Raw genomic sequence first — 25,882 nt, 5'->3', positions numbered from 1 at the left:
GTTAAATCTCATCTTCCTTGTCCTCTCCTGGCTCTGCTCATCCCTTTTCTTCTAGTCCCCCTTGTGAGCACATGTTGTGGCTACGGCAGAGGAGCCAGCAGGCTATGTTTGAGGAAGGCTGGCGGGATAAGCCTGGGCTGGTGTCTCTCACTTCCTGCTCTCTCTCTGCCTCTGGGACAGCTGGCAGTTCAGCACACAAGCAGGTGTGGGTCCAGGGTCCCTGGAGCTGACATACCTCCCTGTTTCCCAAGGCAGGCGAGTAGGAGGGTGTTGTAACCGTCCATTGGAGGCTGTCAGTAGGCCTGGGGTCACAGGGCTCCTCTCACCTGCTCTGGGGAGGTTGTCTGCCTGTGTTTACACACATTTCCTCATGGACACACCAGGGGGTTAGAGATGATGTGGCATGGCCTCTGGCTGAGGGGGAGCTGACAAGAAACAGACCTACCCACTGGGATCCAGTGGGGGACTTCCATTATGTCTCACAACTATTTAGATAACCAAGGCTCTAGGTAGAGTTCACACTTTCCTCTTTCTCTTGGCTTCTCAAGCCCTCAACCAGCTCAACCCCAAGGGGCAGCCATTTATGGTTCCCCACAGACACTCAACCCTGCTGGAACTCTGGGGTAGCGTCAAGAACCAGTTTGACCGCAAAACACAGAAGCAGGTCTGTGAGGCCCTATCTGGGCAGAGTGGTCATGGTAGCTGTCAGATGAGGATCCAAATTAGTCATGGGAGGAACAGGAGCCAGGCTGGGGGGTGGAAGCAAGCCCTGATGGGCTTGGCTCCAGGGCCTGGGATCTAGCCGGGGCAGGAGCAGAAGCTGTGTTGCAATTTCACTGCAAATCAACTGGGCCATCTCTCGTGGGTGGCACTGTGCAGAGCTGCCAACCCTCAGGTTTGGTTCCTAGATATGGAGATGGTATCATACCTCCCAACTGCCTCTGGCGTCGTGCTGAGAGATGAGGCTGGAAGGAAGTTGTAAGATAGACACTCTTGGCCGGACTGGTGGCTCTGGAGGTGTGGGATGGAGGGGGTCCATGGGGAGTCAATGTTTGGGCAGGTTGGGAACCATTTTTGGAGGAGCCTTGGGCCAGAGGTCCTGCTCCGGGTCAGAAGGGGCCCCTGGATCTGTTTGCAAGAGCGGAGAGGAATATTTCCCACCACACCCTAATTCCAACCATCTCTGGCCATGACACACAGTAGCTAGTTCCTTTGCCTGAGGCTATCCCCTCATGTCTGGGATACACAGTGCCTGGAAAGGCAGTGAGGTGTGGTAGAAAGAACATCAGCTTTGGAATCCAACCAACTTGAAACAAAATCTCAGCTCTGCCCGGAACACTGGCTGACCTTGGGTAAATTACTTCACCTCTCTGGACCCCGTTTTCCTCATCTCTTAAAAAAAAAAAAAGTAACAACTTCTAGGCAGGGTGGTTTTGAGAAGTTATAATCATAATGCAGGAAGAGGGATGGTATACAATGGGAATGCCATAAAGGTTACACACCTTTCTTCCTCCTCTTACAAAACACACAGTCCTTCAGCCACTTCCAGGTTTATCCTCGTAGTCTTGGCAATTGGCTGAAAGGCCTCGCTGGCTGGCTGCCCTGCCTAGATCAGGGATTGACAACCATTTTCTGTTAAGCGCCAGAGAGTAAATATTTTAGCTCTTGCAGGCCATAGGGTATGGACTCTACTCTTCTCTGCTGTTGTGCAAAACCAGCCATAGATGATATGGAAATGAATGGGTGTGCTTATGTTCCAATAAAACTTTATTTACAAAAACAGGCAGTGGGCCAGACTTGGCCTCCAGGCTGTAGTTTACCAAACCCTGGCCTATGATCTCAAGTCTAAACACACCTGCTTATCTCTCAAGGGTCTTCTTCAGGCTGTTTTCACTTTGTCCATCCAATCAGTTTTGTAATTGTTCCCTTAAATATTTCCCAATCCATCAAACAGGACTCCTGTTGGTCTTTTGCTCATGAGGTATTTAGTCTTGTTTCTATGCCTTTGCTTGTGTACTTTCCCCTGCTTAGAGCCTCATCCCATTTCCTCTCTGCCCTTTTCACATTCGCCTCCAGTTAATCTCCTAGGTTGTTCTGTAAAATAAAGGGCTCAGATCAAGGTCTCTTGATGCAACACTGTATGAACATCCTTCAAGGCCAAGCTCAGGTCCCTGTCCACAGGATTGTCCACATGGATTAGTCCCTTTGCAAGACTCCCATGTCCGTGCCATTGATGCCACCATAGCCCTCCTGTGGACCCCTGGTTTGAGTTGGTGCACCGATTTCAATGATGAACCTTTGAGGCTCAATTCTTAGCTTTTCTACATCCAACTCACCACAACTTGTGCATTCACACAGCTTGGTATCTTTGGGACTTCCTGTATATATGGATCCAGAAGAGTGTCAAGCATTTTTTCTGCAAATACTGCCTGTCTCTCATTCTCTTTATTCTTTCCTTCTAGAGCTCCAGTTAGTTATAGTTTAAACTCTGAACTATATTTTCCTTGTCTTTTATCCTATCACCTCCCCCACCCCCCCTTTTTTATTTTGCTCTTCTAATGCAGTTGGGGTAATTTTTTAAAATCTGTCTTCTAATTCATTAATTATTATTATTTTTTGTCTTTTTAGGGCTGTACCTGCAGCATATGGAGGCTAGGGGGCAAATCAGAGCTGTAGCTGTTTGTGTATGCTAAATCAAAGCCTGCAGCATATGGAGGCTAGGGGGCAAATCAGAGCTGTAGCTGTTTGTGTATGCTAAATCAAAGCCGCATCTGCGACCTACACAATAGCTCATGGCAACACTGGATCCTTAACCCACTAAGCGAGGCCTGGGATTGAACCTGCATCCTCATGGATGCTAGTCAGATTCATTTCTGCTGAGATACAACAAGAGCTCCCTAATTCATTAATTATCTGTGTCTGATACATCCATTGAATTTTTAAGTTCAAAGTTATATTTTTTTTATTCCCAGAAATTCTATTTGAGCCTTTATAAACATCTTTTGAGTCTTTAAGTAGTTCATATACAGTTCTTTTATGGCCTATCTTATTATTCTAATATTTTAAGTCTTTGAGGATCCAAATCAGACATGCTACTAAACGTTTAACACACAGAGCAACCCCCATGGAAAAGAGTTATCTGGTACAAAATGTCAGTAGCTCTGAGGTTGAGAAACCCTGGTTGAAATCTGTTGCTTGTCTCTGCTGACTCTTGCTCATGGTGATTCATTGCTTTGAATGTGGGGTGTTTTGGTTTTTTGTAGTTTGGCGAATCAGAATGAGAACCCTTTACTCCTGGAGGATTTGTATTTGCTTCCTTCATCCACCAGGGGGCAGCACCAACCTGAGACCGGTTCACTTTTCCCTCTCGGGGGTTCCACATCCCATGGGTAGCAGAGATTCAAGCCCCAGACTCCCATGAGAACAGGTAGTACTGAAATTCTATGTGTTATACCCAGATGAGCTGGAGCTGACATTCATGTGCAGACTTTGGATTTCCCCACATCCATTAAAGAATGAAGATCTCAGCCTAGACTTGAAAGAGTGTGGTTTCAGCAATGCTTTCATTCAGCCCACCCTGCATCATGCGTATGTGTTATGTGACTATGTATTTTGTCCTATATCATTTCGTAAAAGTAAGTAGAAAATGAACAGTTGCAAAAGCTAGTGTAGGAACAGTAGGTCTCCTAATCTCAATACACTTGGGCCAAACTGGGTAATTTTTTGGCCTGACTAAAGCCAGCTTCAGGGGCACTAACACTCCCTTAATGCGATGGCATCCATGTGTGCTCATACACAAGAGGGCAAATGATGCTATAATACAGGCATGTCATGCTGACGTTATGTTATCAGAAGTCACTTTTATTATTTATTTAGTCTTTTTAGGGCCACACCCATGGCACATGGAGGTTCCCAGGCTAGGGGTCAAATCAGAGCTATAGTTGCCGGCCTACACCACAGCCACAGCAACTTTGGATCTGAGCCATGTCTGTGACCTACACCACAGCTCAGGGCAATGCTGGATCCTTAACCCACTGAGTGAGGCCAGGGATCAAACCCCCGTCCCCATGGATACCAGTTGGGTTTGTTAACTGCTGAGCCGTGGCAGGACCTCCATGTTATCAGAAGTCACTTTTAAAAGTTAAGACTTAGTTAGAGATCACCTTCTGGTATAGCCCCTTACCCCCAATTCCAAAGTCCAGACAGATTTCAAATGCCAAAAGTTGATTTTTTCAGGTTGGCATGAGCTCATTTCACAGCAGAACCTGACTTGGGCTAACCTATGGCTACCTAGTCTTCATCTTCAGCATGAACATTCATGCATTTTGCTGCAGAAATATGTGTTTGACCATAAGGTGCTGCTCCAAACTCTGCTAGCACAACTATACAACAGGCAGACTGTCACTGATGAAAATTATAACATTTCTGATCTTCAAAACACACCTGGCTGCCAGGGTCCTTGGTAAGGGCTTGGTAACACATGTGATTATGTTTCCAGGAAAGGATTCACCCACCCTTACCCTCACACCCACCGCACATGTAAGCATACATTTGAACACTCATACTCTTCAGTTGTCAGATGTTTTCCAGTGCATGTCAGGTGACAGTAGGGACTGCAATTACATGATTAGCATCTCATGGTCATCAGGAAGGTGAATGCACATGGATCTGAATGGGACATGTTTCTGTGGGATCCTTTCATTCCTCACATGATGTTGGATATCTATAGAGTTCTAAGTGCATGTTTCCAGTGATTCCTTCATTCATCCTTATTTAGCATCCAAGAGTTTGTCAAAGATCTTTTATATTTGCTTCTGCAATGACACTAGGAGTACAGGAATACAATCTCATTATAAAAATAATAATATCCAGGACCCAAGCATCCCTGTCTTCCACCTGCCAGCCCCCATCCCCCCGCCCTTCCCTCCTCCTCCCACCAGGCTGCCCTGCTGCACTTTGACCTCTGGACACCTCTAGAGCCCAACGTGATCAAGATGGCAGAGGAGTAAGACGTGGCAGTCACCTTCACCCACAAACACATAACAAAAACATCTACATATACAACGATTCACACAAACATCTACTGAATGCTAGTAGAAGACCTTGAACATCCAAAAAAGGGCAAGAAACCCTCCACATAACTGGGTTGAACAAAAGGAAAAAAAAAGAGAAAAAGGAATCAGGATGGGACTAAAACTCATGAGAGGGAGCTGTGAAAGGGGAAAGGAAAAAACCACACACTGGAAATCCACATAACTGATGAGGATTTCAGCTGAGATGGAGGGACCTCAAACCTTCTGAGAAAAGTGCAGAAGTTGGAATGATGAGGGCAAAGCAGAGAGAGAGCCACACAGACCATCAGTACCACTGCCCTGGGCACCATAGCCTGAGACTCATGGGCAGGGGCTGGGCTGGGTGCTGAGACTCAGGCTCTGGGGGTCAGTTCTGGGGAGAGGACTAGGGTTTATTTGTGTGGAGACAGCTTGAAGGGCTAGAGAGCGGTGCTCTAAGGGCTGGGAAGTGAGCGCCACAGCCTAGGGAACCCCAGAGGAGCCCTGGGCCCACTGGAGAAGCAATTGCCATTGATGCAGAAGGCGAGAGGAGAAGGGGTAGACCGCCATAGGAATATCTTTCTCTGTGCAGGTGTGGACTCTTGGAGGGTGGGGCTATGGCTGTGAGGCACTTCTTGTGCAGGCTACAGGAAAAGGGCCCCTTATGGGTGGCAGTACCTCTTACATGGGCTAAGTGCATGGGGGTGGGCTTGCATGGTCTACAGGTAGCAGGGGCAAACTTTCAGTCATCTCAGACTCCAGAGGTGGTCATGGCCCACCACCACTAGGGGTCCCTGAAAAAGCAGCCCCTGAAGCCCCAGTCACCTCAGATGTCAGCCTAGAGGAGGTCACTGCAACCAAGAACCACCTGCTGTTGCTCTCACTCCCCAGGAAAGCACATGACCTGTTGCTGCCACTGACAAACACTCCAAGTGCCGTCTAAAGCTGCCTGAGAATCACTGCCACTTCCTAGGGCCCTGCAACTAGAAGCAGCCTGAGCCATCTTTGCATAGTTCCTTTCCACTGTCAAGGGCCCAGCAACCAGGCACCGGGTACTAGCCCTGCCCATTGCCTCCATCTCCCTGGAAGCATGTGTAAGCACCCTAAAAATAAATAGTAAGCCCTCACAAAATACCCAGGGGAGCTTGTGCATATGAATAGCCCTTTAAGACTACAGTAGTTGTTTTCCCTAAACTCACAGAATAATAAAAATATAAACAAAATGAAGAAGCCCAGGAACCATTCCCAGTTGAAAGAACAGGAGAATTCACCTGAAAGAGCAAACAGTGAAACAGACCTCTGTGGTCTAACAGATACTGAGTTCAAGAAGGAAATAGTGAAATTTCTGAAGGAATTAAGAGTGAATATGAAGGAATTAAGAGCGGATATGAACAGTAATGCAGATTTCTTTGGAAAGGAATTAGAAAATATCAGGAGGAGCCAAGAAAAGTTAGAAAATTCATTTGCAGAGATGCAAGCTAAGTTAAAGTCACTGAAGAGAAGAATGAATAATGCAGAGGAACGAATTAGTGACTTGGAAGATAGAATTATGGAAATCACCATTCAGGACAGCAGACAGAAAACCAAATGAAAAAAACATGAAAGCAATAAAAGAGACCTATGGGATAATATAAAGCGGGACACTCTCTACATAATAGGGATTACAGGAGAAGAAGAAGAAAAGGGGATTGAAAATGTATTTGAAGAAATTATGGCTGAAAACTTTCCAAATATAAAGGAAACAGATATCAAAATACAGGAAGCACATAGGCCCCAAACAATTTGAACCCAAACAGGCCCACACCAGGACATGTTATAATAAAAAAGGCAAAAGTTAAAGATAGAGAGGGTTCTAAAGGCAGCAAGAGAAAAACAACAAGTTAATAACAAGGGAACCCCCATAAGGCTATCAGCTGATTTCTCTACAGAAACACTACAGGCCAGAAGAGAGTGGCAAAATATATTCAAAGTTCTTAAAGGGAAAAATTTGCAGCTAGAATACTCTATCCAGCAAGAATATCATTTAAAATAGAAAGAGACATAAAGAATTTTTCCAACAAACAAAAACTAAATGAGTACAGCAATCCTAAGCCCATTCTAAAAAAAAAAAATAATAATAATGGAAGGGCTCCTCTAAATAAAGAAGAAGAAATAGGATGGAGGAAATCGCAATTGGAAGGTAATCACTTAAATAAGCCCTATACCACAGATCTTGAAGGGGGGAAAAAAAAAACCCTATTGTAAAAGTGACAGTCAACACAAGGAACAGCAAAAGATAAACATAAGATATTTAAAAAGGATATGAAAATCATAAATGTGGGGAAGGAAAGTAAGAAAATCCAGACTGGTTTTTTGTTTTTGTTTTTGTTTTAGAATGTGTTTGAGCCTATGTGACTGTGAGGCTAAAGCAAGCAGATATAGGGAGGAGTTAACATATTTGAAAAACAGGGCAACCACAAGTCAAAACCAAATAATACATTCACAAAAACTGAAAAGAAGAGGACACAAGCATAAAATAAAAGGAAATCATCTAAGCAAAAATAAAATAAAATGACAAAGGAGAAACATAGAAACAATTGGAAAACAAAGTTTAAAATGGCAATAAATATGTGTTGATCAGTAATTACCTTAAATGTCAATGCACTGAATGCTCCAATCAAAAGACATAGAGTGGCAGACTGGATAAAAAGACAAGACCCTACAATATGCTACCTGTAAGAAACTCATCTCAGGGAAAAGGACACATATGAATTAGAAGTGAGGAGATGGAAAAGATATTTCATGCGAATGGAAAAGACAGGAAAGCAGGAGTTGCAATATTCATATTAGACAGATAGACTTTAAAATGAAGGCCATAAAGAAAGATGAAGAAGGACACTACTTAATGATAAAAGGAACAATTCAAGAAGAGGATATTACACTCATCTATGTGTGTATATATATATATATATATATACATACCCCCCTAATATAGGAGCACCCAAATACATACAACAAATACAAACAGACATAAAGGGAGAAATTGACAGGAATACAATAACAGTAGGAGATTTTAACATGCCACTCACATCAATGGACAGATCCTCTAGACAGAAAATCAATAAAGCAGGAGAGATCCTAAAATGAAAAAATAGAAAAGTTAGACTTAATTGATATTTTCAGGTCATTACATCAAAAAAAATCTGAATATACATTCTTTTCAAGTGCACGTGAAACATTCTCAAGGATTGACCACATATTGGGGCACAAAACCAATAAATTTGAGGGTAAGAATCATTTCAAGTATCTTCTCTGAGCACAATGGCATTAAACTAGAAATCAACCACAGGAAAAGAAATTAGAAAAAACTGACTACATGGAGACTAAACAACATGCTACTAAAAAACAATGGGTCAATGAGGAAATCAAAAGGAAAATTAAAAAATAACTCGAGGCAATTGATAATGAAAACGTACTCAAAATCAATGGGATGCCACAAAAGCAGTTCTTAAAGGGAAGTTCATAGCAATACAGGCTTTCCTCAAAAAAGAAGAAAAATCTCAAATCAACCACTTAACCTACCACCTAAAAGAATTAGAAGAACAAATAAAACCTAAAGTCAGCAGAAGGAAAGAAAACATAAAGATCAGAGAGGAAAGACAAATACCATATGATGTTACTTATATCTGGAATCTAATACATGGTACAAATGAACCTATCTACAGGAAAGAAACAAACTCATGGATGTGGAAAACAGATTTGTGGTGTCCAAGCGGGGAGGGAGTGGGATGGACTGGGAGTTTGGGATTGGTAGATGCAAACTCTTGCGTTTGGTGTGGATAAGCAATGAGATCCTGCTGTATAGCACAGGGAACTGTATGTAATCACTTGTGATGGAACATGATGGAGAATACTGTGAGAAAAACTATATACATACATACATACATATATATATATATGTCTACACACACACATATATATATACATACATACATATATATATACACACACATGTATATATATACATATATATATATATATAAATAACTGGGTCACTTTGCTGTACAGCAGAAATTGACAGAACATTGTAAATTAAGTATAATAAAATTTTTTAAAATGCTTTTTTAAAAAATACTAAAAACATGCAGTACAATATAGGGAACTTCTTTACCAAACACCCCTGATTCCTACTCCACTTCCCCAGAAATAACCCTGTCAGCACTTAAAGCAAATTTTTCCTATCTCCTCTCTGGATATTTGCTTTGTGCGCGTGTAATTACACACTTAGGTTTTTTTTTTTTTTTAATAAAAATGCGACTGCTCTACTATATGTTGTTCTGCATTTTGCTTTTGTCCACCTAGTTATGTGAACTTTCATATTGATACACTTAGAACTACTTCACTGCATGATACAGAAATATTATTATTTAAAATATTTCCTCATTGGGATAGATTTTGAGAGGTCAAAGTCATGTATGTTCTAAACTTTTATGGGTGAGCCCAAATAGTCTTTTAATAACTTCCATCAATGTATAGTTCATAAGAGTGATTGTTTCCCTGATTTCTTTTCTTGCCAACACTTGAGATTATTGACTTTTTAACTTTGCCAACCTGATGGGCAGAAGTTAAAATCTTGTTGTAATTTGTTTCCTACTTTCCTTGAGAGGCTGGGTATCTCTTCTTTCCTCATTAATTGGATGAATTTGAATATTTCTTTAGTAATGAACTGTTTGTTTATAGTGTTTGCCCATTTTTTTCTATGATACTTAAACTTCTCTTAGTGATTTTTAGGAGCTCTTTATATATCTTGTATTTAATCTAGTCTTTTTTTTTTTTTTTGTGCCACGATTGTGGCATGTGGAAATTCCCAGGCCAGGGATCAGACGTGCACCACAGCAATGACCCAAGCCACAGCAGTGACAATCTTGGACCCTTAACCTTCTGAGCAACCAGGCAATTCCAATCCACTGTCTTTTTAACTGAGGTGTATTTTACACACAGTTAAATCTGTAGATCCTAAGAGTGAAGTTTGAAGAGTTCTGACAAAGGTACACATTCATGTAATCATTACCCAAATCATGATACAGAACATTCCCATACTCCTACAATTTCCTCAGGCCCCCTTTCTTTTCAACACCCCCAAAGGCAACAGTTGTTCTGATTTTTATCAAATTAATTTGGTCTCTTCCTGAACTTCTTATAATAGGATCATACAAATAGATGTCTGGCTTGCTTCTTTTGCTTAGCATGCTGTTTTTTAGATTCAACCATGTTGTTGAAAGTATCTAGTTGGTTCTTGTTCATTACTGAGTGGTGTCCCATTGGCCACCCATTGTCTTAGTGATAGACACAAGGGTGGTTTCCAGTTTGGGGCAATTGCAAATAAGGATGCTGTGAACATTTTTACATAGGTCTCTGTGTGGACATAAGTTCTTACTTCTGTTGGGTAAATACCTACAAGTGGAAAAACTGGGTCACAGGGTGAGTGTATGTTTAAGCTCTATTAGAAACTGCCAAGCAGTTTCTCAAAGTGATTGCACCTGATGTGTTTTAAATATATTACAAACTCTCGCACCTTGTCTGTTACTTGGACTTTCCCATTGGCTAGGATGTCCTTTGTTTTTAATGCATCTTTGTAAAGCAAACTCAGTCTTGTGTCTTGCACAGGAAAGTGTAATATTTAAAAATATGTATTTTAAAAGAGTTTTTAAGTTTGCTTTTTACATTTTACATCTTTCTATTTCGAATTTAATTTCATAATGTGATATGAGAAAGATCTTAATCCTAGTCCAAACCATACAAGATAGGAGTTATTATCCCATTTCACAGATAAGGAGACAGACTCAGACAGGTTATAAAAGTAGCTCAAGCTGCCCAGCTAGCACGGAGTGGATCTAAGACTCAAAAGCAAATTTGTCTCCTTTAAAATTGTTTTCTATCCCAGAACTCTGGACTCCCATCTGCACCCTAACATAAATCTCACAGGAAAGAAGGGGAAATAACAATATATATGTATGAACAAATATGCATACACATATATTAAAAAACCAATAATAAACCAGAAACTAATAGGGGGGTGTTAGAGTGTTGACCTGGGAGTAAAACTGTTCCCAAGTATGGTTTTTACTATAGTTTCGTGTTTTTAACCATGTACATGATTTATATGTTCAAAAAATTAAATAAAAAAAATTAAAAGAAAACTCCCAAGTGGTTCACAAACATAAACAAATAAACCTGACTAAACTAATTTGAGAGCCTAACCATACAACAACCAAAAATATTTCAAGTAACTCGAAAAAAGTACCCTGACCATACATCTGTGGTGTGATGTATTCCAAGGACAAATAAAACTACAAAGAGGTTTTAAGTTTACTTAGTATGTTTATTGTTATTAATAATGATGATATGGTAATTTGAAAAATACAATATGTGTCTCATAAAATAAAGCAAACATGCATATGTTAATGCTATTAGAAATGAAGATTCTCTGTGTCAGAGAAGAGACACTCAAATATTAAATTAACAGCAACAAAAAGAATTAAGGGGAAAAAAAACACAGAATGTTTAAGTTGAACCGATGATACTATGAAGTGATTTCAGTTTTCCCATCTCTGTCCATTGAAAGAGTGTAGAAGCAAGACCCTCAGGAGCAATGAGACCACCCGATGTCTAGTTTTGATTTCTAAGACCACCGCCCACCAAAAGGAACGAAACCTTTCTGGAGAAATGGCTGATTCCAGGTCTGGGGAAAGCAAAGTACATGGTAAGTCAGGGACATCTTACTGTCCCAAGAAAGAGTGATGTGCTGAAAAATGAGTGAGATCATATCAAAAAGATTCAGAAGTGGATTTGAAGGGATCCTGCTGGCTGAATTTGGGACGACTGAGCATCAAAAAGAATAAGTAAACAAGTAAAAAATTGCTTAAAATTTCACATGAAACAAAGAGAAAATCCATGAATTCAGTGTGTGTGGCGGGGGGGTGGGCTGGAGAGAGGGAAGTCTTTACAAAAGACTGACAGCAGAAGACTGTGGAAGGAACGAGAAGTCTAGAAAGTCGCCGTTTCGCAGCCTCCAGGGTAATTCTTGATTTGGGCAGGGGTCGTTAATGGATGCCAAAAAACCTGTGGGTTAAGGCTTGTTGGGGAATGGGACATTTGTGCAGCTGCAAAGAGTCCTCCCAGCTTACTTGCTAATTAAAAAGGGGAAATATACCCTTACAACAGAGAGTGATGCTGTCTACATGGGAATCCAATCAATCAAACTTAGCATCATCCATTGTTAGGAGGACAACCTGACGTCCCAGACCTCCTGATGTGAGCTGACATATAGAACACACCTCGTTTAAGGAATGTCCTTGCTGAAATGCTTAACATTTAGCCCCAGCTTGCAGGATTTCCAGGGGACAGAGGAACATGTTAAATGATCACAAGAGAAACCAGCTCACAATGTTGGCCATCCTAAAAGGCTATAAGGTTTAGACTCCTCAAAAGGCCTATGTTATGGGATGGAGGGGGAAACCCAGGCCATTTTAGCATGAAAGAGACCCAGTATCCACATGTGATGTGGGAAACTTCATCAGATCCTGCTAAAAACAAATGGAACAACAAACCAAACAAAAAGTCAGTGAAAGATGTACTTGGGGCCCTTGGGAAATGTGACTATGGATGGGAGATGGAGGCTTTGTGGCATCACAGTGTGGGAATGGATATTACCATGCAGAACATCCTTAGGGGCTGATGTGAGCTGAGCAGCTGAGCAGCCAGGTGTCTGTGGTCCATAACCCATCTTCAAACTTTTCAGCAAAACCCACTGTTTCTAGCCTGGGATAAAGCAAGTCTGGCCACAGATTAGAATGGTCCAACAGGGCCAGGTTGAGACTGAGGCTGCCAAAGTGCCTAGGGGTATCCTTAAGGGAAATAACCCTCTTAGGGTCCACCCTGCACCTGCGGACCCCAGAAGCATGGCCAGCCTTCAATGTGGCACCCAAGCACCTCACTGGCCTTGCTCTAGTCCAAACTGGTTGCTGAGTCAGGGGAGTGGGAAAATGAGTGCTGATCACGTTATTCTTGCAACATTTCTGTATGTTTAGGAATGAGGAAACCATCCAAATGCCCATCAATGGATGAATATTATATCTATAGAGTGGAGAATATGATTCGGGAAGGAAGGTGGAGGAACCTGGGAAGATGAACCTGGGATACATAGTAAGTGCCAGAAGTCAGATACCACAGGCCATATTCCTTTTGTAGGATGTATCCAGAATAGCAGATCCATAGTGACAGAAAGCAGATTCGAGGTTACCAGGGGATCAGAGGAGGGGGCGGGAGTGGGGAGTTTGATGGGGACAGGGTGTTTTTATGGGGTGATGAAAAGTTTTGAAAACAGAGAGCTGGTGGTTGCACAGCATTGCAAATGCACTTGACGTCACTGAACTGGACCCTTCAAATTGGTTCACGGTATGTTATATGACTTTCACCTCAAAAGAGTTGACCACAGCCAGAAGGGGAAAAACAAAAGGGTCACAAGTTGAGGATAAAAATGATGCCTTTCAAAAGTGATCACAATTGTGCGGGGTATGTGTATGAAGGAAGACTTGGAGTCCTGGCCCGTGGGAAAGTGGCAGAAGCAGTGACAAGAGTCTGATGATATGAGCCAGCCCCAGGTGTGCTCACTTCCCCTCTTGAACCTGGGCTCCTCTGCTGTGAAAGAGTGTCTGGGTTTCCCCCGCCCCGCTGCTGCCGCTCCAAGCCCTTGCTTTCCCACCAGGTACCTTGGCCACAGGCTGGTGACACAGAGCGGACTTGCCTCTCCACACACCTGCCAGTGAGCTTGCAGGGAAATATGTTCTGCTTTCTGGGAACTCACTGGCACCTTTCATGACCTGACCCCAGGAGCAGGGCTCCTTGTGGGTGACACAGTGGTGCTGAGTGTCCCACAGGTGATGTTGATTCAGTGGGGAGATGTGGTTGATGAGCAGCTTCTGAAGCCTCCGGCTGGGGCAGCACCTCCATCCGGCTCTTCCTGGGCCCCAGGGGCCACGGTGTCTGTGATGCTAGCATTAGGGAGGAGAGCTGTGTGCTTCTGTTTGGGTGTGTGGGATGAAAACAACCACAGAGCCACCAACATTCGCTGAGCCCTTACCAGACGCTAAACCCTGCACCAAGCGCTCGGCTTGGGTCCTGTCATGCAGCCCCTCTGATGTGGCAGCCATCACGGGGTCCATGTCACTGAAAGGAGAGGGCAGGTCACACAGGCTGGGTTAGTTCCCAAGGCGCACCCAGCTGGGATTCAGACCCACTGGGGTGGCTCCCAGGGCCTGAGCGCTCCGGATGGGGACCCTAAACCCACTTGGGCAGTGAAAGGGCAGGAAGGGGATGGTTGTCTCTTTACCACCCACTATGTGCCTTGCCTGCTACACTCAGAATCCGAATCTCACCAAACGCTTCCAGGTGACCTGGTGCACAGCATCCTGGGCTCATGACCATCTTACAGAGGAGGGACCTGAGGCTTGGAGAAGGGATTTGTCCCAACGAGGCACAGCTGGCACACAAGGGGTCAGGACTCAGGTGAAGTTTGCTGTGGTCCCCATGCTGGGCCCTTTCTTCCCAGAGCTGAGAGTCCCTGTAAGTGTCTTCAGCTGGGGTTTCCCCTTTCATCTGCTGTTCTGAGGAGCAAGCATTTCATTTTCACGGGGTGAGAGGAATAGGAAAGACCTGTTTTTGTCTAGAGCAATTAGCAGTGAGCCAAGCAGAGGGCTGGCTGCACGAGCCTCCGAAGGCAAAGCAGACAGGCCTTCAGACCCCAGGCCACCACGGGCGGCTCCTCCACGGAGGCGTGGCAGCCTGGCTTTGATGCTCCATGGAGGTTGGGAAAACGGGAGTTTCCAGGAGGGAAGACACCCACAGCAGGCCACGCTGCCCACAAGCCAGGAGCGTGAAGAGTGCTCCAAGGGACTCAGGAGAAAGGACCCCAAGGTGGACAGAGTTCTCTGGGAACCATTGCTTGTCTCTAGAGCTCTCTGCAGGTCCCCCTCCAGGCGGGTTGGGCTGGGTCTGGGCTGAGGAGACAGGAAGTCATAGCCCCATCATCTGTCTGTCTGGGAGTATCTTGCTAGCCTGTGTTGGGTCCTGTCCCATGAGGAGCCTCAGGGCGGGGTGGTGTCTCCTGGGTGCACAGCAATGGATCCAGCTGTAGAAAACGCTTCTTGATACCCCTGGCCGCTCCAGTTCACCAGGTGTGAAATACTCACTTCCTCTACCGTCCAGACAGAGCCAAACCAGCAAAGTTTGGTTGAAGCCATTTTGGTCGGCCTTTGCTCCCACCTCCTTGCCCTGCCCATTTGCTCTGGGCATGACTGGGGTTGGTACTGAGAGGCTGGTGCCAGTGCCCCTGGGGGTGAAACCTCTTCCTGGGTCTGGACACTGAGGTCACCCCAAGGCATGGGAAGGGTCCCGAGGGTTTCATACCTGAGCGGGAGGACTCTAAGTGGGCGTGGGAGTCAGTGGTGCGTAGCCAGGTCTGGGTGGGGAGTGGGTAATGATGCTGACCTGCAGCTCATCATCAACCCTCCCGTCTTCCTGCTCTGTGCAGAGCAGCCTGAGGTTTGCCGAGGGGATGCATTACCCTCCTCTGGGGGCTGTCTAAGGGGAAAGCTGGGTTCCCAAGACCCCCTTGAGGCTTTGGGGTCCAAGCCACTTTGCAGGGATCAAGCGCTTATTTGGGATCCAAGGTTGAAAGTGTGAGGGTGGAGGAGGAGAGAGCCTAGGCAGGGCCTCTGACATGAGAGGTGATGCAGAGGGCCTTCTACAGATGGTAGGACCCCAGGCCCCCAGCCCAGGAGGAAGCACCAGTCCTAGGATCACCCTCCATTGGAGGTGGTGGGCTGTGAAGTACTGCCCAACAAGGTTCACCTTCCTTCCTTCCCATCCAAGTATACATCCATCCATCCATCCACACTGAGGGTATGCTACATGCCAGACTCTGACCTAGACTTTGGGAGTGATAGATAAATGAAGACATGGTCCCTCTCCTCACAGACTAGAAGAGAGACTGACAAGGAAAGAAGTGGTTTTGATGGAGGGGGTGCAAAGTGGTTGGGCCCAGGCAAACTTGGTGGGAAGCCTGGGTGAGCCCTTCCCTGGGGGCCAAGGGAAGACTTCACAGCAGAGAGGTTATTTGAGCAGGTTCCTGAAGGATCAGCCAGGCAGGAAGGAGAGGGAGGAACATTACAGGCAAAGGAACTGGCTTGTGCAAAGGCACTGGGGCATCTGCGAGCTGGATATGTGGTGTGTCTGGCAAACCGTCGAGGGGGATATCCATGTCAGTGGGGCAAGGAGGAGGAGATGGTGCTGGAAAGGTAGTCTGGTCCAGAAGGAGGCAGCCTTGAACGCCGTGCTAAGGAATGAGGACATGTCCCGTGGCCGTGGAGCATCGGTGCGTGCCTGCCTCCATGGCTGACTGTCCTTTGAGGGTGTCTGAACCACCTGGCCTTGCCCCTTGCTGGGGTCTCCATCCCTGTGCTGTCCCCCTGTCCTGCTACTGCCCAGGCTAGGGTGATGGCCACGCTGAGATGACAAGCATGTGAGGAGACCTATATGGCCGGGGGGCCTGAAGCCCTGAGACTTGGGTGGACTCCCAGCTTCTCAGGAAGGGCCGGCCTGAGCTCATCTCTACTCCGGTTGCACCTCCACCCCAGCTGAGAACAAGGGAGCTCTTCCAAGTGGATTCCTTGTCTCTGCTTCCAAGCAACACAACTGGCACTTCCTTTGCCAGAGGGGAGCAGGTTTCAGGCCCGCCCTCCATCGTCACTGCTGCCCAACTTCTTGGCATGGTGCTGTGGCGCCTTGTTATCTCCTGCTTTGTGCTGTCACCTTTTATTACAAAACCTTCAGAAGTTCTTCGAATCGGCTTGCCGGTTATCGCGCTCCCCACAACCGCTTGCATGAGCCTCTGAGCCTCAACCGCAAGGCGACCACAGCACATCAGTGACTTCTGCTCTGAGCTGAGCCTGGGGCCCCTTCCCCTTGGCACCCCCAGCCCTGAGCTGGGCTCCCCATGCTTCCCTTTCTGTCTTTTTCTTCTGCTAAATCTTAGAAACTGAAGAGAAGCAGAGCAAGGCTTGAGTGAACCACTGAGGTCAGTCCAGCAGGGAGATAAGCCCTGAGCAGGCCCCAGGGGCTTGGCTTAGAGGAAGGCCAGATGGGGGAGGGGAGGAAAGGGGGGCAGGGGGAGGGGCAGGATGTTCTGTCTGCTGAATCCACTTATTCTTCCCACAGAGCTCTCTCTGGCTTCCAGAAAGCAGCCTCAGCCAAGGAGCCTCTCAGGAGAGCAGGGAGTGAGGGTGTGTGTGTGTGTGTGTGTGTGTGTGTGTGTGTGTGTGTGTGTGTATGTATGTCTGTCTGTCTGTGGAGAGAATGCGTGTGTGTCGGGGAGAGACAGAAACCCAGTATGACACAGAGGAGAATTTATGTGAGAGAGAAAATGAGACCATTACTCTATATTTTCCTTCTCTTCCTCCTCTCACCCCTCTATTCCCAGTGACTGTCATAGGAGCTGCTTTATAGTAACTGCTTAGGACATGTTTTATTGAACAAATAGATAAATCAGGGCTGACATTCTACTACTTAGAGTAGGCCTGGCAAGGAGCATGTTAGGGGTTGAGGAACCCCTTGCCCCCTCTTTCCTCCAGGGTTTGCCCTATGAGGCTTATACACCTGGGCCATGGTTCTAAGCAGGCCCAGTCTCAGCCCCTTGTGGGCCGGGTGAGCACCTGTTTCCCCCCACCACCACCACCTCTGAGCCACAGGAGTGAAGGACAGGGAGTTACACGGGGTAGCTCTGCCCCTGTTCCCCGGAGACCAAGCCCAGGACTGGTGGGCTCACCCTCAGATCATTAACTCCTCAGCTTGCTTCTCAGCTCCTTTCTAAGTGGGGAAGGAGGGGAAGCCTCCAGGAGCAGGTGGGGGAGGGGCAGGAGGGGAGACCTTCCTTCTCACGTAACTTTGTCTTTTGAACCCCAAGTATTCCTCCTTCCATGTGGACCTCTGCTATTTTAGGAGAAATGAGTCCAATTAGATGAGTGTCTGTGATCCCCTCGTGGAGATAGAACAATGATGCTAACTGACAGCACTTTACAGTTGGCAAATCACTGTCATGGCCAGGATCCTGTGGGGGTGTCCCATCCAACTTGTGGAGTAGGTATCTCTTTCCTGTCCTACAGATGAGCAAAGGAGGGGACTTGCTTAGGGCACCCCTATGCAAGCTGGGGAGCTGGGGACGAGGGAGCCGGGGAGCTGCGCCCAGATTCCCAACCCAACCATGAACCGAGCCCTTGGGCCAAGAGGAGGAGGGGCCAGGAGGTTGAGGGCAGGACCAGGACCCGGGACTTTGGGGTTGAGCACAGCCACAGCCAGTTCCAGCAGGAGTCTGGTTTTTGTTATTTTATATGTGCGCAGAAAAAGACATATGATGGTTCACATACAATGTCAGGGGGCTCAGAGGTGCTCACCTGGGGTCAGAGAGGGAACCCAGAAAGGAAGAGGGGATAGTACTGAAGCCAGTGGGTAGCTCAGCCCTTCCCGGCCTCCAAGTAGAATTCTTGACTCGCTGGGGGTGAAAACAATTTCTAAAAAAAAGGGATTCCCCACCCTATCCCAAGCCCAGCACATAACGCGTGGCGTTCAGGAATGCCTGCTCTTTTAACAATTTGTTCTTAGCAACTGGAATGTGTCGTGCAGTTTCTGACGATGAAGTCCCCAACAAATGTCTCAATGACGACTAGATCAAAGCAGCCACCAACAGTGTGTGTGAGAGAGGTAATAGCTATAAACTTCTAGTGTGCTATAAAATATAAAACTATACTTCAAGTCCTATAAAATGGACATAAATGTTGACTTCATACTATGATTACAAGAGGAGACGCTGTTCGCTAGGAAAATCTAAAGATAATGTCCGCTTCTGCTGTATCATAAATGCAACCTAAAGTAATACACTGCCTTTAATAAGCATTCATTCCATTTTTATTTAAGAATTTTTTTTTTGCTGTGTTGCTATTTGAAAGTGTTTTCAAAGGCAGTTAGGAAAGCTAATATCTGAGAAACAAAATCTACTAAAAAAAAGTTGGAGCCAGCATCTCCTTTGTTAAAGACAGAGTCTCCCAGCAAACAGGACCCCCTGTGGTGCCTTCAAGGCTGCTTCCAAGGCAGTGGTGGAAAAAGCAGAGATGCCTTGGCAGTAAGTCATAGCCCTGACCCACACCCGGCCATAACCTTGGGTGGGGAGCCCTACCATCTGCCTCACCCAGCAGGAACCTGGCATGTCCAGAGGTGCAGTAACCTGCCCAAGGCCCCCTGGGGTTCGAACACAGGCCCGTGTCGTGCTACAGCCATGAGTCTTTCAAGTAAGCCATGTCCTTTTTGACACCGGTAGGAATAGTAAAATTTTTTTAGCTGTGTTTTTCAGCCCTTGCTAGGCAGAGAGGTCCAAGGCCGGGCTGAGGCAGATGCCCAGGTCTGGGACAGGCTCCAGACTGTGAGCCAGTACTGGTTCCATGGAGGGTGGGGGGCGGAGGATTCTTTGCTCAGCCACCCCTCTCGGCCTTTTCATTTCCATCCTCCAGGCCCAGTGTGGGCCTGGGAAGCCATGTGGCCTGGGAAAGAAATATGTCCATTGAGCGCCCACTCTGTGCTAGGGTGCTCTGGTCCCTTTTGGCCTGAACACCAGCTCTACTCGTTCAGGGTCATCAGGTCTGTTCGATGGGTGGGGAAGGGGAGTTTGCTAAGTGGGAGGCAGTGGGACTCATAGTTAGAGGCTTGGCCTCTGGCCTGAGCTGCTGGAATCCTGACTTTCTACTCACTAGACTAGAGGAAAGGGAACTTAGCTTATGGTGCTCTTCCTATGCTTGGGAATGACAGGAGTGCCTCCATGATGGGGCTTTTGTGAAGATGTGCAGGTGATGCTTGCCAAGCGTTTGGCACAGTGCCTGGCATACAGGAAGGGCTTCCCCCCATGCCAGCAATGGCCACTGCTAAGAGGGAGGGCTGGGATTTAGCCCCGGCTCAGCCCCACCCTCCACGCTATCGGATCACATGTGCTAAACCCCTGCTCTGCAGTTTGCTTAAAAGCCGGGTGATCTTAGACAAGTCACTTTCCTTGGGCCTCAGTTTCCTTCACTCTAAAGCGGGGATGTTATTTGACAAGGTGGTCGACAAGGCTCAAGTGAATTAGAAGTGAAAACATTGACTCAACTACTAAGGGTCCTGTGTAAAGTGTTAGCTGGTGTTTTAGTAAGTGCTGGTTGGTGTGTTAGGATTAGTCCTTGTTCTCTCAAGGGTTTAAAGGACAGAACCCTAACCTCTGACTCTCCTGGAGACAAGATAAAGGAAAAGATCAACGCCTAGTCAATGCACAAGGCAGGAACGAAGGGGAGTGGGAAGGGAGCTGACTTGTCCTGGCACCTACTCCATACCTGGCCTGGTGGCAGGCATTTCAGAGATGTACTTCCAGGTCCCAGCCCCCAGCCCCCAGCCTGTAGCTAGGAAATCTTGGCCCATGTGCTTTCATTGGCCCCCACCTCTAGATAAGAGTGTTCCCTGGGTATTTGGTGGCCTTGTCACTCGTGGCAACCATGCCACCTCTCCTCTCCTGCTTGAATCCTCATGTCTGTGCCCACTGCCCCTACCCAGCAGGGGCACTGCTGCATGAGGGGTCCGTGCTCCTTAGCCAGGGCCCTGAATGCCGGCACACAGAACATTCCAGGCCGAGGAGGGGAGGGTGCCCCTCTCCACCCCCATGGGCCCCAGGGCAGCTCTGCTTCTGCCCACAGTCTGACAGAACTTTCGGACTCTCAAGCTTCTAGATCTCAAGAGTTCAACCAAGTCCCAGGGGCCAAATGAGAAGAGGCCCCATATCATCTCTTTCTCAGACCAAGCCCCCAATCCAACATCTTTAATCTTTCTTCTATGAAACGAAAGTATCTGGGCATTACCAAGGGATATCAAGAATATTGGAGAACATGGGTGGGAGTATCACTTGCCCCAGTAGTGTCTGGATCTGGGGTTTGACAATCCCCACATGCCATGCTGCATCCTTACAAAGATGCTGTGAGACAGACACTATTAACCCATTTTGCAGATGAAGACACTGAGGCTCAGAGAGGAGAAATTGGGCCAAGGATATTCAACTAAGAAGTGGACAAGCTGGGATTCAGATGCAGAGCTGTTTGACACCACCCTCACCCTGCTTCTGGAAGCCGAAGGGCTGAAGCTCTGACAGTGTCAGGATGGGCTGTGGGCAGGTGGTGGGGGTCTCTGGGTCCCTTCGCCCAAGCCATGTAGGCATTAGCTGATGCTTCCCAGCCGGCCGTTCAGGTTCATCTGACGCGCTCACCCCAACCTCAGTTTTCAGGATGCCTGCCCTTGAGAAAGCCAAGAAATTCATCCTTCCCCAGAACCCAGGCTCCCTCAGAGTCTCTCAGTGCATATGTACACACAGAAGCCTGAGGAAAGGTGGCCTCTGTGTTCCTGCTTCTCATCAATACGTCGCCTTCATCTGGGTCTGCAGGAGAGCTTCCTTTCACCCCTTCCTTCCCTTCATTCCTCCTTATTATTTTTCCAGGGTCATAAATGCAAAATGCCCAAGATAACATGGCTCCCATCATTTTCCTCCCTGCCCTTTGTGTCTCTGAATCTTCAAATCACATGCCATGCCAGCCAGTTTAGCATAAGAAATTAAATTAATTTTCATGCTTCAGATGTAAATGCCTTTATTAATAATTTAAAGCACATTTATTTATGCAGTTTGATATTTTTTCAGGTTCAGGGAAGCAATTAAGTTTTACCCAAGTTGCTGATCACCAGACAGTATCTTCCGTGCCTCCTGCCCCTCAGAGCGGCTGCAGGAGAGAGAATCGTGTGGGCAGAGCCGTGCCCCTCCGGCCTGCCCCTGGCCTCTGTGAGACTTGGGCTTTTGACATGAAGAGAGCACATTCATTTTCTGGGGCCCATCTCAAGAAAGGCTGATTTCTTTCTCAGAATCGCCCCGGGTTATTAAACTAGAAGACCTTCAGAAGTCCTGGCCACTAAAAGTTCTTCCCCTCCACTGGCTTCTGGGGCAGCTGTCACCCTCTAAAAGCCACTTTTAACTTCTACCCAGGAAGCAATTTCTCAGCTATTAGGGGCTTGGTGGCTTGGCAGTGAGAAGAGCTGTCCTGGCTACTTAGGAACTGGTGAGTATGGAGAACTTGCCCTGCGTGTTCACCTGTCTCCTTATCTGAAAAATGGGGAAATGATATTTACCTTCGCAGGGATGCTGGGAAGATTGAGCCGCAAGATGTCGTGCCTGAAAGCACTCTGCTGGTCTAGTCACCTCCCCCTTTGATCGCCTAGTCCCATCCCCTCCCCAGGCCTGTGCTTGGGCTGTGCCCCTGCCTGTGAGGCCCTTCCTTCTCCTCTTCATATCTCAACCCCACCCCAAGCTTTGTCATAAGAATATTTTCCATTCACTTATGCTTGCTTCTATCCAAAGAGCTTCTGCATGCCTGCTATCATTTCATCGCCAGTAAGAATGTTTTAAACAGAGATGGAAAGCAAGTTCCCAGGATCTGTAATCCCAGAGACGGATTAGAATTCAGATGTGTTCTTGGGATCCCTGGCTGACCATCCAAGCCCTGTGTACCATGGACTGTGGGAGGTGCTCTGGGATGGGAGTGGGGCATGCAGTGATGACTGATCTATCTCTAGGCTCTCATGGTCTAGGGTAACCAGGAGAAAGCAGCTCCCCTACCCCATCCCAGGACTTGGCTCTGCTCAGCCTGAGCTGCCTGCTGAGAAACTGACCAGGAGTCTGGGGTCAAGGCTGGCTGGGAGGTGCTGGGTACATCTGCTCTGTCTTATTAGTCAGATTCCAAGATCAGATCTTCTCTATCCATGTTCATCCATGGAGTGGCACCCAGAACCACCCTCGACTTCCCTCTCCCTCATCCCCACCTGTAATGCAATGCCCAGCCCTGGTGATTTCCTATCTCGGGAGCACACCCATCTCTTGTCCTCATGCTGTTATCACCTACCTCCAAAGCATTATCATCTCTCCTGTGGACACACTGAAGCCTCCAGTGGGTCCCCCACCACCACCTCTGCCCCATCCAGCCTCACCTACCAGCTCCCTCCTCACCATAGAGACACATTTGAAAGCTCCAAGGCTCTTCATGGCCTTGAATCGAGGCCAAATGCTTTTTCACATCCCATAACTCATGGCATGTGGTGGCCCTGCCAGCAATCCTGGCACACCCGCTGTTTCTGCTTCAAAGCCATACTGGCCAGTCTCTAGGGCTCACCATGCATGCTCCTCTGGGCTGTTCCTTCCATGATGTTTCCTCCCACACCCCAAGCCCTCCCCTCCACCCCTTGTCTGTCTAAGGCCAATTCATTGCTCCTTCCTCAGGGATCTGCTGGAATAAATCATTCTCCTCCCTTACCAGGTGCTCTCACGGTGCTTTCTTGCCATTCGCGGCCCTTATCACAGCTGTGATTCTGCAATGACGTCTGTGATCGTGGATCTCTGCCCGAGTCCTCTGCTAGCGTGCGAACTTCACGAGGTCAGGTGTCTCCTCTGTCTCACTCTCCATCATATGTGCAGCGCCTCGCTTGGTAAACGGCACAAATCAGCACTTGGTGCATTTCTGTGAATAGAGAGAGAGCAAGGAGTAGAGAGATGCCTGAGTCAAATGAGGCAGCTGGATTAGCTGCATTCTACGGCCACTTCCGGCTATACGGCTCTCCTCTGAAATCAGTTCGGCAACCAATCTGCGTCATAAATGAATGGAAACTCTTGGACACCTTCCGGTGGGATTGCTCTCTTGGTTGGTATTGTCTCTGGAACTTTTGGATCCCTGCTTTCAGCAGGGGCTAAGGGGGGGGGTGGTGGAGGGGAGGTGGTGCCAGGTTAGGGAGATGTAATGAGGAGGGCAATGAGGGGAAAGCAGCTGTCTCATACTTGGCTTGGGAGGCAGCGTGATTTGGGAAGACTGCTGGGCTGGAGGGCAAGAGAACTGGGTTCTAGCACAGGTCTCCAGGGCTCCTATGTCTTTGAGCAGCCTCTTGGAGCCTCAGTTTTGTCATCTGTGCCTGGAGGTAACCTCGACCTTCCATGGCGAGTGAGAAAGCCTAAAATGATGTCACACTCGAAGGAGCCTGCCTTGCTCTTTTCCTGTAGGTCTTCCTGCCCCCTGACTGCTCCCCAAGTCAAGTGAGGGGACCAGTTAGGGCAGATGCAGTGCAGGACCATGGAGGCGAGCACCATGGAGGTGGCCGGCTGAGCCTGCTTTGCTTCTGTACCCTTCTTAGCACTGATCACTTATCAGGGATTCATCTCCTTGCCTCCCCCAAGAGGAATGTCAGCTCTGAGGACAGGGAGTGGGAGCTCTCACCTTGTCCTGCGTACTCACCTCTAACTCTCCAGCACCAAGCAGGTTGTCATAGACTCTCAATAAATACGTGCTGGAAATGGAAATGGAGGGAGAGGCAGCCAGGAGCACTGGGAAAGAAGCGGGGGGATAAGGAGAGGAGGATGTGACTGAGGGCTGCTCCTGGGTTGAGGGAGCTCCTAGGCTTGTGCCCCAGACAGGTGCTAACTATGGAAAAGGATGGGGTCACTGGAGGCTGGGAGAGGAGATGACCCATGGAGATACACCAGGGGTCTGTCCGGACAGGAGCAGCAGGAGTGCAGGATCTTGTGCCAACAACAGCTTAGGTGCTGACCTGGCTCCTGCAATTCCACCCCACCCCCCGCCCCAGGTGCCTTTGGGTGAATCAACCAGCTTCTTTGAGTTCCTGTTTCTGCGGATGAGGTATAAGAAAACTGAAACTGTGTTAGTTCATTTGTGGTCCCTGTTCCCTTCCCTTCTAGAAAAGTCCTCTGAGGGAAGGGCCATGTGCAGGGTCGGTGGGCGGAGCATCTAGGCTCTGGTTTCTTAGGATGCAAAGCATGTCTTTGCTGATACTGTGGCTACAGTTTATCATGCCCTTATAGCCATTTCTTATGGACCTTTGGATCTTAATGGGGGGAAAGGAGATTAGAGCCTTTGTCTGTAGGAGAGTTAAAGCGGGTGAGAGCGGGGACCTGGAGAGAGACCAGCGGAGGGATGTGGAGACCATGCAGAGGGGGGAGAGTCAGAAAGCCCCAGCTCGTCCCTTAGGCTGGCTTCCTAGTGGGGCTGTGGCCCCCAGAAATGCTGGCTTAAGCCTGGGTCCCTGTGGGCTTTTCCCCGGGGGTAGTCACGTCATCCTTCCCCCAACCCCACATCCTCGTCCTCCCATGTGGAAACCCCCCCATGCCCCTTCAAGGCTCCCTGGACTACAGTGCTCAGCTGCGCCAAGTGGACCACTCCCTGCACGATGCTCTAGACACGGGCCAGCCAGGGAACACCAGGCCCCAGTGCACCCATGTTGGGGTCAGAGGAGTGGCCGTCACTGTTCACATGTGAAAATCAGGGTGGTGAGCAAGTGCCCAAGGGGTTATCTCCTTCCTAGGTTTGTTCAAGGCATGGTGCTCGATCCCATTCAACTGTCATCCAAAAAGGTCTCAGCCTCAGAGGCCAGAGTGACCTTGGGCAAGACAAACCACCTCACTGAGTTTCATCTGAAAAATGGGGGTAAGAGCATTTGACCTGTGGAGTTCTGATAAGGAGGAAAGGAGGCAAATGATGAAGCATGGGGATGGCAGGAAATACAAGAAAAAAAGATTTCTCTGTCTCCCCTTCTCCCCCATCCCCTGAAGGCCGTGGGTGGGGTGCAGACCAGCTTGCGCCCCTTTCATGATTCAACTCGCATCCACTGGAGGCTGGCTTTGTGGGGTC

The 25,882-nt window shown here is 47.5% G+C and overlaps 1 long non-coding RNA gene across 1 annotated transcript in view; it reads left to right on the top strand.

Annotated features, from left to right (window-relative positions):
- LOC125119758 (uncharacterized) overlaps positions 1-25,882 on the top strand; it is a 91,863-nt gene that overhangs the window by 53,618 nt on the left and 12,363 nt on the right. The window contains exon 3 of the long non-coding RNA XR_007133161.1: positions 11,656-11,793. This is a non-coding gene — a long non-coding RNA (uncharacterized LOC125119758). The remainder of the gene's footprint in view (positions 1-11,655; positions 11,794-25,882) is intronic.

Source organism: Phacochoerus africanus, chromosome 2 (genome assembly GCF_016906955.1).
Source record: "Phacochoerus africanus isolate WHEZ1 chromosome 2, ROS_Pafr_v1, whole genome shotgun sequence".
Lineage (NCBI taxonomy): Eukaryota > Metazoa > Chordata > Mammalia > Artiodactyla > Suidae > Phacochoerus > Phacochoerus africanus.
The sequence above is the reverse complement of the archived record's forward strand: the minus strand, read 5'-3'. Positions and strand labels throughout refer to the sequence as shown.